Here is a 15,622-nt window from a genome sequence, read left to right as displayed (position 1 = left end):
ACAGATTATAGAAGGGTGGGTAGAAGACTATGGCAATAGTCTTGTTGTGTAGATCTCAATGCGTGGTATAAGGAACCCCAGGGGAATACCAAGAACCTTTCAGGGGTCCATGAAATCAAAACTGTTTTCACGATAAGTAAGATGTTGTTCGTCTTTTTCACTGTGTTAACTTATGTACTGATGGGGCAAAAGCAGTAAGAAGGAACATGCTGGCACCTTAGTATGAATCAAGACAGGGGCACCAGACTCTGTGAGTAGCCATTGTATGCTCCACAACCACGAACTCACATCAAAAATATAAATAAATAGTAAATAGTAAATAAAATAATAATAAAAATAATAACTAAATAGTCTGTTTTTTAAAAGATTTTATTTATTTATTTGAGAGAGAGAGAGAGCATGAGTGGGGAGGACAGGGGAGAAGCAGGCTCCCCGCTGAGCAGGGAGCCCAATGCGGGGCTCGATCCCAGGACCCTGGGATCATGACCTGAGCCGAAGGCAGACACTTAACCAACTGAGCCACTCAGGTGCCCCTCTAGAGAACATTCTTGTTAATAATTCTGTATTATGAAATGGGAAGTACACATAAAGCTCTTCTGCTGTTTATGAAAGTATGATGGTTGTCTTGAAAAAAAGCATGTGGGCGAGTTGGAGGTTAAACCTGCCACCTTTTTTTACTGAACAGAACATCATTAAAAGAACACTGATAGGCAAACTATAACTATTCAGACTTGGCAAATATTTTCTTGAAAATGAACAAAGTAATTTGCTACTTCAGAGAAAACAACTGAAATATTCGCTGGCAATAATTAACTTTGATTTTGAAGGAAGCACGAAATTTTGGGAAATTGGTGTCTATCAGCATGAACTTGATGCTTCCCAATAGTTCAAACATTTTTTTAATTATTGACATATAATGTATTATTTGTTTCAGGGGTACAGGTCTGTGATTCAGTAGTCTTACACAACACCCAGCACTCACCGCAACACATACCCTCCCCAATGTCCATCACCCAGCCACCCTATCCCTCCTACCCTGCTCCACTCCAGCAACCCTCAGTTTGTTTCCTGAGATTAAGAGTCTCTTATTGTTTGTCTTCCTCTGGTTTTGTCTTGTTTCATTTTTCCTTCCCTTCCCCTAGGATCCTCCGTCTTGTTTCTCAAATTCCTCATATCAGTGAGATCATTTGATACTTGTCTTTCTCTGATTACCTCATTTCGCTTAGCATAATACCCTCTAGTTCCATCCACGTCGTTGCAAATGGCAAGATTTCATTTTTTGATGGCTGCGTAATATTCTATCATATATAAATACACCACATCTTCTTTATCCATTCATCTGTTGATGGACATTTAGGCTCTTTCCACAGTTTGGCTATTGTAGACATTGCTGCTATAAACATTGGGGTGCACGTACCCCTTCGGATCCCTACATTTGTATCTTTGGGGTAAATACCCAGTAGTGCAATTGCTGGATCGTAGGGTAGCTCTAATTTCAACTGTTTGAGGAACCTCCATACTGTTTTCCAGAGGGGTTGCACCAGCTTGCATTCCCACCAACAGTGTAGGAGGGTTCCCCTTTCTCCGCATCCCCGCCAACATCTGTCGTTTCCTGACTTGTTAATTTTAGCCATTCTGACGGGTGTGAGGTGGTATCTCATTGAAGTTTTGATTTGGATTTCCCTGATGCCAAGCGATGTTGAACACTTTTTCATGTGTCTGTTGGCCATTTGGATGTCTTCTTTGCAGAAATGTCTGCTCATGTCTTCTGCCCATTTCTTGATTGGATCATTTGTTCTTTGGGTGTTGAGTTTGATAAGTTCTTGATACTAGCCCTTTATCTGATATGTCATTTGCAAATATTTTCTCCCATTCTGTCAGTTGTCTTTTAGTTTTGTTGATGGTTTCCTTTGCTGTGCAAAAGCTTTTTATCTCGATGAAGTCCCAGTAATTCATTTTTGCCCTTGCTTCCCTTGCCTTTGGTGATGTTTCTAGGAAGAAGTTGCTGCAGCTGAGGTCGAAGAGGTTGCTGACTGTGTTCTCCTCTAGGATTTTGATGGATTCCTCTCTCACATTTAGGTCTTTCATCCATTTGGAGTCTATTTTTGTGTGTGGTGTAAGGAAATGGTCCAGTTTCATTCTTCTTCATATGGCTGTCCAATTTTCCCACATTTTAATGAGATTGTGGTGATAAGTAAAACTATGCCACTCTTTTTAACTAATTTTTTGAAAATATAGTTATTGTTCATAAATGTTATTTATGTTAACATGCTACAGTTTATTGTTGTTATTTTTCAAAAAGTTAGTAAATTAAAACACAGGCTTTCGGTAGGATAAATACTGCATGATTCCATTTTTATGAAGTATCTAAAATTGTCAAAGTGAAGAACAGAATGGTATTTCTGGAGTCTAGGAGCAGGGGAAATGGGGAGTTGCTATTCAACTGGTATAAAGTTCCATGTATGAAAGATGATTAAGTTCTATAGATTTGCTCTATAACTTTGTGCCTATAGTTAACCATATTATCCTGTACACTTAAAATTTTGTTAAAAGGGTAGATCTCGTGTTAAGTGTACTTGCCATAGTAAAAAGGGAAAAGAAAAATAAAAAGGAAAAAGCAAAAGACCAGAGTCAAAGTCACTTGTAAACTTTGGGAAATTTATTTAATCTCTGTGGGGTTCAATTTCCTTATCTGCACATTAAGAAAAATATCAACAAATCTTATAGGCTTGTTGTGACTATTAAATAAAAGGAGGTAAAATATTTAAAGAACACGGTATAGTTACAAGCATATAAATGGTACATTATAATAGTGTCATTATTTAAATATTCCTTCTTTTCAAGATTCTTTAAGTTTTGCTCCAGCATTATGTCAAACATTGGAAACAAAGTGTCTGCACTATAATATTTTAGAAATGGCTTTTCTATGTTACAATACATTGCAATATGCTTCCTTAAACTTTATAGAGATTATTTACCTGATATGTGCTAGGGACAAATGAAAAGGACAAAGTAATGTCTAATATGTGTAACTGAATTCATTTAACACCATTCTAAATCTCAAAATATAGGAGGATAAAATTTAAAACCTTTACTAATCAAGTATTAAATCCCTAATGCAGATGCAGGCAATCATTCATTCATTCATTCATTCATTCACTTCTTTATAATAAATTCACTGAGGTCATACTTTGAGTCAGGCACTGCTAGGTACTACTAATCCAAAGGTGGGCAATACAATTTGCCTCCAAATTATTTATGATTGCTGAGTGAGAACCACAAATTCAGACAAGCCAATGGAGTGTTATAGGAACCAGGTAGAAAAGTCTAGAGTGGAAAGAGGGAGTACTAAGGATAGTAAGTTATTTTGCCTGTGGGAGATGAATGGCAGTCAGAGGAGGTTTTCTAGGAGGTGATGGGCTAAATCTGAAAATATATATGTATTTGCCCGGTGGATTTTGGCAGTGGGGGTTGAGGAGATCATTCTAGGGAAAGAGGACAACGTAAGCAAAGTCACAAAGTTGTGAAATAGCATGACATACTTTAGGATATGCTGTTATGTTGCACGTGAGTGGAAGAGGATTTATTTATTTATTTATTTTAAAGATTTTATTTACTTATTTGACAGAGAGAGACACAGCAAGAGAGGGAACACAAGCAGGGGGAGTGGGAGAGGGAGAAGGAGGCTTCCCGCCGAGCAGGGAGCCCGATGCGGGGCTCGCTCCCAGGACCCTGGGATCATGACCTGAGCCGAAGGCAGACGCTTAATGACTGAGCCAACCAGGCACCCCGTGGAAGAGGATTTAAAGATAGGTGGTAAGATATAAGCTATGACTAGGGGGACTTCGGTGGCTCAGTCGGTTAAGAGTCTGACTTCGGCTCAGGTTGTGATCTCGGGGTCTTGGGATCAAGCCCTGTGTTGGGCTCCCTGCTCAGTGGGGAGTCTGCTTCTCCCTCTGCCTGCCGCTCCCTCTGCTCATGCTCTCTCTCTCTCTCAAATAAAGAAAATCTTAAAAAATAAAAAAGATATAAGCTATGACTAGAACAGGGAGAGCCCTATATATTTCCCTATAAGTGAGCCACTAAAAGACAAAATAAAGATCCATATCTACTCTCTTGCTCCATTCAAGTCCATCTAAGATATATTTCCAGGAATAGTACTGCAGATTTCAAAAGTGATTTTTAGATGAAATTTTAAAAGCTCTCTAAAAGTACTTAAAAAAATCTGATACCTACTTCAAAAGACGCTTGAGTGTGGTGGGGAGATTTCCAAACACTGGATTGGAATTTATCTTTGTGACTCTCAGTCCTTTTGCTGGCAGTCCCATGATGAACATCTGCTTGAATCATTTTAGCTCTTACAAAATTGTGCTGATCCGCAGAAAGAAACACATATTGTTGGTTCAGTTCCAACATGTAGTTTCTTCCTAAGGTTTTGAAAAAAGAACAAAAAAAGTTATTAAATTGACGTGGTACTTAAGAGACTTAAAAATATCAATGAAAAGATGTCTAGGGTTGAGCATTTGGAAATATTAATAAATTCCATGCACAGTGGGAATAACAATGATAGTAGTGATGATGGGGCCCTAATATAATTTCTGAAAACTTTTCTTGGTCATATTTTCCATTGAACAAGAGGCTGATCTTTACAGCAAACAAAAGAAAGCAACCACAAAAACATCAATAAAACAAACTTTAGAAAAAGATATAACTGTATTATCCTTACACATGAAAAGGTTTGTGAAGGCATCAATGAAGTACAGTAAGTTGAGCTGAGTATACGTAGCAAGAGAGCTCAATTACACATGGCAAACACTGTAAAGAAGAAAAGGAAAAGACAAGCTGATATAAGATGCCATGTTCCAACACCTTGAAGCTCTTCCTTTAGATCCTATATTCCTCTATCAGTGGCCTACTGAGGTTAAGAATCAGAAACATCAGTGCTTCTTATTGTGGGGGAAAAATACCTATGAGGATATTGAATACCTAAGTAGAATGGTATCTGAACTATATAAATTATAGGTGGGCATGCTTGTCACTTCAAAAGTAAATAGATGTTCATCCATTTATTTATAGTAATTAGTGAAGAATTAACTCAAGGTTAAACAAATTGACCAATGAAATAGAATAAGGAGTTCAGAATCAGATCCATGTGTAACTGGAAACTTTATTTATGACAGAGTTACTCTTGCAGATAACTATAGATAGAAAGGGCTTTCAAAATAAATTAGGTTGGAATAACTGATTATGCAAATGAAAAATATTGAAAATGAAAAGCTACCTTATGTAATAATGTATTAATTGTCTATTACTGTGTTACAAAGTAGCCGCAAATGTAGGGATCCAAACAATAATAAATACTGATTTCACACAGTTTATATAGGTCAGAAATTCAGGAGCAGCTTATTTGGTGATTCTGCCTCAGAGTCTCTCATAAGGTTGCAGTCAAAATGTTAGCCAAGTGTTATAGCTTTCTGAAAGCATGACTGAGACAGGAGAATCCGCTTCTAGGACGCTTATTCATATGGCTGTTATCAACCAGTTTCTCACTGGCTCTCGGCCAGAGGGTTCAGGTTCTAACTACACAGACTACTTTATAGGGCTGTTTGAGTGTTCTCACAAGACGGCAGCTGGCTTCTCCCATAGTTAGTGATACAAGAGGGAGAGAGCAAAATGGAAACAACAATGCTTTTTATTACCTAGACTCAGCAGTCAAATACCATCATTTCTTTTTTAAAAAAATTATTTATTCATTTGAGAGCAAGCGAGTGAGAGAGAGCGCAGGGGGAGGGGCAGAGGAAGAGGGATAAGCAGACTCCCCGCTGAGCAGGGGTTCAATCCCAGGACCCCAGGATCATGACCTGAACCGAAGGGAGATGCTTAATTGACTGAGCCACCCAGGTGCCCCCAAATACCATCATTTCTGTGTGTCCTATTTATTATCCAGGTTAGCCTTATTCAATGTTGGGAGATAACACACAAGGGTATGAATAAAAGGCAGGGATTTTTGGAGATGGTCCTGGAAACTGCCTACCCCATAAACAAAAATAAATTATAGGTGGATGGAGAATTCTATACTTTTATAGAACAATCTATGAAAATATCTTTATGATCTCAAAGCAAAGATTTCTCAACAAGGAGCAAAATGCTCAAATTATAGAGGACAAATTGATTAATTCAACTACATTAAAAATAAGACTTCTATATAGCAAAGGACAGCATATAGAAAGTGAAAACCAATCATAAATAGAAGGTATTGCAGCAAATTTACTTCAAACATGTTAATATTTAGAATATATAAAGAACTTCAAACCAATACTAAAAAGATAAAGAACTCAAAAGAAAAATGAACAAAATATTTGAGCAAGCTCCTCACTGAAGAAAGAATGCCCTATAAACATGAAAAGATGGTCAACTTCATTAGTAATAAAGATAATGCAAATTATAGCCAAAGTGTGATACAATCCATTTGATTGCACATCCATTTGATTTGCAAAAACTAAAAAACTTGAGAATATCAACTCATGATGATGTGGAGCTATGGAAACTTTTACACGTGGCTGGCAGATGTGTAAAGGGTAGAACCATTTTGGATCACAATTTGGCATTACGTAGTATAGTTGAGGATGTGCTTACCCAGTGACCCAGTAATTCCTCTTCTGAAGAAAATCATATATATATATACACATATATACATATATATGTGTATATATGTGTCTATATACACATATATATACATATATATGTGTATATATGTGTCTATAGACACATATATATACATGTGAATATATATATACACACACACACATTAAAAAACATGCACAAGTATATTTGTAGAATCACTAATAGCAAAGAACTGGAAACAGTTCAAATGGCCAACAGTAGAATGGATAAATAAATTATAGGATATTTATACTACTAAACAGCTGTGGGAGTGTGGGTGTAAAGCTGAAGGGAGTTTAAAAAAAAACAGAGAGACACTAGACACTATATCATATTTAAATACCCATCAGTAAGGAGGGGAAGGTTGGTGACATAAAGAGACAGGTAGACCCTTCCATTTCTTCATTTTACATGATGGGGGAGGTAAAAGTGGGTGCATATTTATTTTAAAAATATTTATTGGTTACCTACCTTCTGCCAGACCCTGTTTTTGATTACAAGGGATGCAGATAGATTTGAAAATTGGGTGATAGGAATTTGACAGAATCCTTCTGAGGTAGGTGGTAAAGTCATCTGGTGAGAGTCAGTAATATTGTTACATGTGTATCTGATGAAGAATATTGGTGTTTAATGCCACAAGTGCCCAGAATGTAATGCCCCATCAGAAGCAAACTGATCAATGAGAGACAGGCAGTGGAAAGGATCCTGCAGATATATTTGCCCCTGCCATCCCCTGGCTATTTGGAGATGCAAAAAGTCCATGTGTCCTGTGATACTTCAGTTGTGTTTCCTTGTAAGACTACAGCCAGGTCAGTAATGCACCCCTTTATGTTTTCCTTTCTTCCCTCCCTGCTTCATTTTTTTTTTTTTTGTGATGTAGTGTTCCATGAATCATTGTTTGTGCATAACACCCAGTGCTCCACAGAACGTGCCCTCTTTAATACCCATCACCAGGCCAACCCATCCCCCTCATTTTCTTTTTACCTCTTTCTTGCTTCCCTGGGATTTGACTTCTTGATAAAACAACCCAGCTTTATTTATGCTCTGTTCTTTTAGGGTACTCAGGGGAAGACAAAATAAATTATTTCTTGCTGAATGTGGAGGTCTCAGGAGCAATTCAGGAAGGGGAGGAAAGGGAAGAGATGAGACAGAAGTGAGAGGATAAGAAAGGAGCCAAATGGATAGTATGAAGCCGGGTTTTTAAAAATTTTTTGCAGTGAGGTAGCAGTGAAAAATCCCCAGCAGTAGATAAGATGTCTGACGTATTTTTACTAACCAGGATGTCTATTATTAGATATAAGATGATGATCTTTCCTTAATGTAAAGTCTCTCCTACCCTCTCATTCCCCCAAATTTAGTAAATTATACCACACATACATACATGTTTTATTAATTTTCTTATTTTGTGGCACCATAATAAATGACTGAGTTTCATGTCTGGGTTAACACGACCTGTAACAGAAGTGGTATTATCAGGTGGAAAGGTTATCCATCAGCTAAGCTAATTCAAACAGCAAAAAGTTAGAAGCCAGAAGGACCAAGAAAATGTTAGACCTAGGTAATTTCCAGAAAATTGGAGAAAAGTTTTATACTGATACAGGCATGGAATGGGATGATGGAGGAAATTTGATTCAGACATTAGGGGGACTGGAGATCCTGCATGTCACCTGGGCTACATATAAAACACGTACTTTGTCAAGCAGTGTTCCTCATCAGAGGCTACTGCTGCAATGATACTGATTTTTAAGATGTTGTTATAAATAAATAAATAAATATTTATATGCAGAAGTCTTTTTTTGGAAAAAATGATATATTTATTTCTTTAATCAATAAGGATTTATGAGACTCTACTGAGGTTAGAATTGAATTATAGATGCTTCTTCCAGATATGAGGTTTTGTTGCTTTTACTGTTGATATTTGGGAACTGCCATTTGAGACAATTTATTCAGTTCTGTGCAGCTGTATTGGGATGCCATAGCTGTTCACAAAAATCTTTATTTTCATAAGGCAGTAGTCAGTGGTGTTCATGCTAATTTTTTATAGCTAGTATGACTATTTTAAATAGAGCAAAAAAAAGCACTATGTCTACTAAAAAGACTATACTGTAAAAGTTGAAAGTTATTTCTTCTTGTTCTGGTAGATATTTCCACTTCCTAATTTATTAAATAAGCAATCATTTCCAAGAATACAATCATATACATTTATTATGTATAGAAAAGGATGACAAAAATCTTCCTAAAACCTTTCATAAGTCACACATCATGCATGTCAATGAAGCTCACAGATACCTGACATTTCCTAAATCAAAGTGACAGTTGACACTGCCTGTCATCTTTAGCATGATTCAAAATAGCTCATATAAAAGTGAATTATGAGCAATGCACTACGGCTATACATATTCCTCTTACAAATAATTTATGTGAAACAAATATAGCTCATTTTTAATGGGTTGGTTTTTTTTTTTGGTTTTCTTTTTTTAAAATTTAATTTAATTTTATTATGTTATGTTAGTCACCATACAGTACATCATTAGTTTTTGATGTAGTGATCCATGATTTATTGTTTTCATATAACACCCAGTGCTCCATGCAATATGTGCCATCCTTAATATCCATCACTGGGCTAACCCACCCCCCCCATTTTTAATGTTTTGATTGACTAAAGATTTCTTAGTTACACTGCAATGAACTAAGGTCATAGACTCATGCAAATCAAATGGCAGTTTAAGTTTTTATATTCATCTAGAAATTTATGTGATTAAGCAATGTGATTTACTCCTATCAGTAGGTAGGAAAACATCTTTCCATTTTTCACTAAGAGTATAGCAGTATTACTTAACTTAAAAAAAACCACCTTTTGTAAAATGCTATTTGATAAAATAGGGACCCTATAATTTCCTTTAATGTTATTTAGCAAGCAAACAGTTCAGTGAGATGGGTAGGGATATGGAATCTGGAATCAGACACACTTGTTTTTGAATACTAAGCACTAATTAGATTTGTGAGCTTATACCTCCATATTTGAGTTCCTCATTTTTAAAATGCAGACACTAAGAGTAGCTATACTGCAAAGTATTATTATGGCAAATAAATGTTATAATACTTTTATAGTGATTAGCATTTTGCCTGGAACATGGAACACGTCTATTATTTTCATCATCAGTATTAACTTTCAAAGAAAATTGAATATATTGATCAAAAGTCATTACAATTCTAATATGATTTTTTCGAACTGCATATTCTCCTATGACACTCTTGGAGTTCTCCCTACCCATACTCTGTATCTCATCCTCCCACCCCAAAAATCTTTGGGCTATATCTTAATATATTAAATCACACCCTGAAAAATCATTCTTTTATGATATGATGATCTGAAAATTGTTTTTCTAAAACTTATTCCTTTACATGGTGTGTACAGATGAAACTTTGTTTAATCCTGAAACTTGCTGACCGTGAACTGATAATCAGAATGCCACTAAACTCTTTGTATACTAACCCTTGAAACTGGAATATACACTTCAACACCTAAATATGATATAACAAACCAGCACTGGCTGGTATTTCACGGCACATATAATCACAATATCAGACCATTCCACTTAAAAAGAAAAAAAAAATTACTGTTCTATTCTTCCAAATGGGCTGTATCAATTAAGACTGTGTTCAACTTTACATAACAGACTACAGTAGCTTACCTACTATGAGCTCACTTGCCCCCTGTAACAAGAATTCTGGAGGTAGTCAGTCTCAAGTTGGTGCAGTTGCTTAAAGAACTCATTAGACCAATTCCTTCTATCTTCCAGTTCTGCCATCTTTACTGTATGGCTCTTATCCTCTTGACCATAGGTGACTTCTCCACCTCCAGATGTCATGTGCATGTCTCAGATGGGAGGAAGAGAGTAGAATGAAGAACAAAGACATATTTTATTGGGAAAACAATAGCTTTCCTGCATGCTGCACCTAGGAAGCTTCCTTTCATATGCCATACATCTAAATTACATGGGAGCAACTCTAGCTTATAGACAGTCTGGAGAGGAGAATTTTTTAATTGGATACAGTGCTACCTTTAAATTTTAGGAATAAAGAAGAGATGAATAAATATGAAGTATACAATAAACAGTGTCTGCTACATGGGTCAAAAGCTTTTAGTTGATTTACAGAAAATGATAGAGCAACATGATTATGCCACCAAAGTATAGAGGCAGTGGCTTAATAGGGAATTTTATTTAGTAACATAAATTACTATAAGTTACAAAAAATAATCAGTTAATAAGAGGAAGTAAAGTTCAGGATTAAAAAAAAAAATTCTCACAGAAGGCTAGAATAAATCCTTTTGTACCGGATTGGTGTCAGAGACTTCAGTATGAATTCCTACCTAACTGTCCGTCTACCTATTCATCCAACCATCCATCCATCCATCCATTCATGAAGCATCTATCTATAGCTGGAGAGATACAGAAATAATTATAGATAAATGTGTATACATAGGTTAATATACATACATGTTTCCTAGTTCTTTTTTTTTAAAGATTTTATTTATTTATTTGACAGAGAGAGAGACAGAGAGAGAAGGAACACAGGCAGGGGGAGTGGGAGAGGAAGAAGCAGGCTTCCCACCGAGCAGAGAGCCTGATATGGGGCTCGATCCCAGGACCCCGGTATCATGACCTGAGCCGAAGGCAGACCCTTAACTACTGAGCCACCCAGGTGCCCCCACGTTTCCTAGTTCTATCTGCTAAGAGGGCTGAGAAGCAGTGACACCAGTAGCAATAAGCACACCAAGGGTGGAGATCTTGGTTTCTAAATACCATTTGCCAATAATAGCAATGGGAGCTTCTTGGAAAAATGGTTGATTTTAGGGCTGGGTCAGGGTAAATATTAGAGGAACCTAGAGCATCTTGCAATACCAAAAAGTAAGGAAGTGCTTAAGAAAACAAAAGAATGGGGGCATGTCAAAAGGTCACAGGAACAAAAAAGAGATGCTGGTGGCAAAGGCCGGAATGATTCGGGTATCAAAATAAAGTAGTATTGGAATATAACACAAAGTATGAAATATACACAGGTCCATACTGATATAAAGAAATCGCTGAATAAACAAACAGATGAGGGAAAAAAGATACATTGTCCTTATGGAAAATTCCAAATAACATGTGCAGATGCTGCCCCCTCCAGAAGGTGGAGCTTAATTCTTCAATCCTCCTCCACCTTCAGTATGGGCTGGACTTAGAGATCCCCTTCCAAGGAGTAGTAAAAAGAAAAAAATGGATAAAATAGCAACTTCACGGTGGAAAATGTGGCAAGCACTATTTTAACCTAGTGATTGGGGTCACATTAGAAGTGATATCATGCACCTCTGATATGATGTGATGAAGGGGATACTCTTAAATTTTTAGTATTCTATACAAAAACCTCCAGTCTAGTCATAAGAAAAACATCAGACAAAACCAAATCTGGGGACAACTTACAAAATTCATATTCCTCAAAACTGTCAGGGTCATGAGAAACAGGGAAAGTCTGGTAAACTGTCACAGATCAGAGGAGACTAAGGAGACATGATGACTAAATGCAATGTGATTTCCTGGATGGGAATCTGGGATAGAGAAAAACATTAGTAGCAAAATGGAATACATTTTGGAGTTAATAGTGATGTATCAATATTAGTTTCTAAATATTGATACATGTAACATGTTAGTGTAAGATGGTAACATAAGGGGAAACTGGGTGAAGGGTATATGGAGAGTCTCTATACTACCTTTGGAATTTTCTGTAAATCTAAATCATTGCAAAGAAGTTTTTAAAAAATCCCCACATAGTTACAATTGAAAATGATACTAGACTGTTAAAGAGATATTGTAATGACATCGTGAACTTAGAACAAATGGTCTCAAAATCATCTCCATCTACCATTTGTAGATGGATAACTACAAATTGCTTAAGCTACTTACAGTTACTTCATTAATACTAGACTGGTTCAGGTTCTAGATCCTAAGGAAACAGAAGCTCAAGTGTAGAAAGTGTTTCTAATGAGATTTCTGGAAAGCTAATCTTTACAAGGTCAAGTGAGACAGTGTTTCTAATGAGATCTCTGGAGAACTCCAACCTTTACAAGGTCAAGTGAAAGCCATCAGTAGGTACAATTAATCATTCTATTGTCTTCTTCAATTTAAGATATTTGTTGTTAGGAACCTAGGTTTACAAAATAATTTTTTAAATCAAATTCTTTAAGTTATTTTCCCCCACAAAATCATAGAATCACCTTGAAAAATCTCAACGAAAATATTGCCTCTACTTAAGAATACACATTTTTAGAGCAGCAACACTGGCAATCAGCTAAGATTAGTGTAGAAAATCAGTATGTCAGAATTTTAATCTTGCTTTCCCCCTCATTTTTACAATGACCTTAGAAACTTATTTAACATGTTCCTTGGCCACCAAATGAGGTTAATGAAATTCTGTAGGTTAAAAAAAAGAAATAATGATGTCATCATAAAAAAAAAACTTAAAGTGTTAAATAAAAATATCTACTGTGGAAGGACGTTTTACCACTTTGTGATAATGAAAGAGATATTTATTTTCTCCAGTTTCCTATTTATTAACAACAAAATTAGATGTAACAACAACAGTCATTCTTGCTGAGAAACAGAACCAAATGCGGTAATGAATGAAATAAAGTTAATCTTCAAAAACATACCCCCCAAAAAAAACACATTCAAAATATTTTTTTTCTTCTAAAGAAGCTTCTTCCAGGAACCCAATATGAATTTAAATACCCTAGGTTGCGATTAGCATAAGAACCATTGAGCTTCAACCTTTAAAACTTTCAAGAAATTCAATTGTCAATTGACTGTCAACAAAGACATTGAGAGAAAGAATCTCTCCAAAGTATATCAACATCCTTATTTTGGTCTCTGATTTTGAATTAACTTTGGGGAGGTGTTTGAGTTCTTCTGCCCTCAAGATATGTAAGGGTGGGGTTACATGCAAGAACTAGAATGTATAATTCAAAAGGGTTTAGGAGGGACATCAGGCTTATTCATTATATATTTTGCCACCTCACAGAGGTCCACATGGGGGCACTCTTTTGCTGAGATTTTTCTACACATTTTAAGGCTAAAACAGATTTTATGATAAAGAAATTTGTTAACACATATATATTTCATTTCCCACGTTTATTTCAATTTCATCATCCTAATCAATCTCTTCTTTTGCCATCTTTCTGCAGGTGATTTTTTTTACTGTGGTAAAATAGACATAAGATTTGTCATTTTAAAGTGTACAGTTCTCAAAAAAATGAAGTGTATAGTTCTGCAGTATTAAGTATATTCACATTGTTGTACAACCATCATCATCATCCAACTCCAAAACTTTTTCATCTTCCCAAACTGAAGCTCTGTACCCATTAAACAGCTCCATATCCCCTTCTCGACAACCTCTGGCAACCACCAGACTTTGTGTCTCTATGAATTTGATTACTCAGGTACCTCATTCAAGTAGAATTATACAGTATTTGTCTTTTTGTGACTCATTTATTTCACTTGGCATAATTCTTCAAAGTTCATTCATGTTGTTCTAGATGATTCCTAAGATGATCTTTCTCTAACCTCACTAAGTACCCAAAACTTTAGAAAAAAAACTAAGTTAAATGAGGCTCAAATTATTGGCACTTCTATATTTGTGCTAGAACTGTATTGATCTGTTATCCATTTTTTTTTTCTCCATCTGTCCACAACCCTCAACTTCCTAACTCACCATTATTTGGTGAGTCAAATTCACAACCATTATCTTTACTAATTTCATCGCAGAAATGTATGCCTTACTGTGAGCTTCAATTCTCATTTAAAGGATTTATCATTCTACATTTGCAGTTGAACATAGGTTGGGCTCAACATGAGGCTTGATTCCAGGACCTCGAGATCATGACCTGAGCTGAAGGCTGCTGCTTAACCAAGTGAGCCACTCAGGTGCCCCCAAAATGTCAGTTTCATCACACAGGCAAGAGAAGAAAAGTGTCAACTGGGAAAATTTTAACCGGCTTAATGAACTCTGAGACTAGATGATCTTCATTATTATCATTTTCCCTTTCTGCATTGATGTTTCCAAAAACAAAACATGCACATAAATAATCAAACAGAAAGACCCACAGTGTCTTTTCGGGATCTGATGTACCATTAAGAAAATGAAAGAAATATTTTTGGAGTAGCAGATTATAATATTGTAATGAAACCGGCCTGAAAATACCATAGCAGTCTCCTTATAAGAGCCAGAGAAATTACTCCAGAAATAGGAAAGATCTGAAAGCTCTAGGTAGATGCCCCAGTTGCTTGGTCCAGCCACACTGGAGGAGGTCATCAGAGGATGTGACCACTGATTGACCTCTGAGCTGAACTCCAGCAATCAGAGGCTACTTACACCCTTTCTCTGTCCTTAAAGTGTATGTTCTGCCCACTGTTCTTGAGTTAGGAGCCACGTGAAGAACACAGCTGTGAGAGAGCAAAGTGTTGTTGAGACCCTCTGGACTGAGCCCAGGTAAGGCCTATATAAATTTTCACGGGTTTGGTGGGGTGCGAAGATCTGCTTGTTCTGAAGTCATGAAGACCAGCCTCATGTGTAAGTTCCCTTGCTTATTAAAACTGCCACCTACCAATCTGGAGTGGCCTGCCTCTTTCTTCGGTCTCTTTCTGTCCTCTGTGTATGGGGGTCAGTCTCAGATTTTCTCTTGGGGAACTTGGGTTGCCAACAACAAGCCACTTCCAATGGCTTCTGCTTTTACGGATGTGGTAAAAATGACACTTGGAAATTGTTTGAGAAAACATACCTGGTTCCAGAGAAGCAAGGTAAACGAGTTTGTGGTCTCTTGAAATTGTATGCTAATACTTACTGATCTTTGAAGTTAGAGAAGGAATGGGTGTCCCCAAAGAAAAGACAATTGTAGAAGAAGAAAGTGTTCAAAATTCAGTTA

The 15,622-nt window shown here is 36.5% G+C and overlaps 1 long non-coding RNA gene across 1 annotated transcript in view; it reads right to left on the bottom strand.

The window, feature by feature from the left end:
* LOC112829873 (uncharacterized) overlaps window positions 1-15,622 on the bottom strand; it is a 95,902-nt gene that overhangs the window by 15,026 nt on the left and 65,254 nt on the right. Inside the window, exons 6-7 of the long non-coding RNA XR_012373911.1 lie at window positions 10,359-10,543; window positions 4,237-4,427 (exon numbers count right to left, since the gene is read on the bottom strand). This is a non-coding gene — a long non-coding RNA (uncharacterized lncRNA). The remainder of the gene's footprint in view (window positions 1-4,236; window positions 4,428-10,358; window positions 10,544-15,622) is intronic.

This window comes from Callorhinus ursinus, unplaced genomic scaffold, assembly GCF_003265705.2.
Source record: "Callorhinus ursinus isolate GAN/ISIS: 27379988/994484 unplaced genomic scaffold, GSC_fseal_2.0 scaffold27, whole genome shotgun sequence".
NCBI lineage: Eukaryota > Metazoa > Chordata > Mammalia > Carnivora > Otariidae > Callorhinus > Callorhinus ursinus.
This window is presented reverse-complemented; position numbering and strand designations above follow the sequence as displayed.